Consider the following 1284-nt stretch of genomic DNA (forward strand, 5'->3'; position numbering starts at 1 on the left):
CGCGCGTGGGCCTCGCGGGCCTGGCGCGGTCGGCGGCGAAGCGGTCCCTCGCAGGACAGGTGGCGCGACGCGGTTGGGCGGCGGTGGCGGCGTACGTTGTCCGGCTCCGCCCGGACACGTCCGGAGCGGCGGATCTGGGATTTTTTTTAGGGTTAGGGGGGAGAGGATCCGCGAATTGGAATGGGGGTGTATATATAGGCATAGGGGGAGCTAGGAGAGTCCAAATGAGGTGCAGTTTTCGGCCACGTGATCGTGATCGAACGCTCTAGGACATGGAGCAGAGTTTGGTGGGTTTTGGGCCAAATTGGAGGGGTGTTGGTCTGCAACACACACGAGGCCTTTTCGGTCCCTCGGTTAACCGTTGGAGTATCAAACGAAGTCCAAATGACACGAAACTTGACAGGCGGTCTACCGGTAGTAAACCAAGGCCGCTTGGCAAGTCTCGGTCCAATCCGGAAATGTTTAATCCCCACACACGAAAGAAAGAAAGAAATGACCACCGGAGGAGAACGGAGCGCCGGAATGCAAAACGGACAACGGGGAAAATGCTCGAATGCATGAGACGAACACGTATGCAAATGCAATGCACATGATGACATGATATGAGATGCATGACAATGATAACAACACATGGAGACAAAACCCGAACCCGAGGAAATAAAATAACTTAACGCCGGAAACGGCAAGAGTTGGAGTACAAATTGGGAAAGTTACATCCGGGGTGTTGCACTTTAGTTGAACCGAGTGTGGCTACGCCCGGTCCTTGAGAAGGTTAAAACATCACTAACTTGATAAACTATCGTTGTGGTTTTCGATGTGTAGGTAAGAACGGTTCTTGCTCAGCCCGTAGCAGCCACGTAAAACTTGCAACAACAAAGTAGAGGACGTCTAACTTGATTTTGCAGGGCATGTTGTGATGTGATATGGTGAAGACGTGATGAGATATAAGTTGTTGTATAAGATGATCATGTTTTGTTGAAGTTATCGGCAACTGGCAGAAGCCTTATGGTTGTCTCTTTATTGCATAAGATGCAAGCGCCAAATAATTGCTTTACAATTATCGCTATGCGATAGCAATAGTTGCAAGAGCAATAGTTGGTGAGACGACCATGTGACGACACATTGATATAGATCAAGATGATGGAGATCATGGTGTCATGCCGGTGACGATGGAAATCATGACGATGTTTTGGAGATGGAGATCAAAGGCACAAGATGATGATGGCCATATCATGTCACATATTTTAATTGCATGTGATGTTTTATGCATCTTATCTTGCTTTA

The sequence above is a fragment of the Triticum dicoccoides genome, chromosome 2A, assembly GCF_002162155.2.
Source record: "Triticum dicoccoides isolate Atlit2015 ecotype Zavitan chromosome 2A, WEW_v2.0, whole genome shotgun sequence".
Lineage (NCBI taxonomy): Eukaryota > Viridiplantae > Streptophyta > Magnoliopsida > Poales > Poaceae > Triticum > Triticum dicoccoides.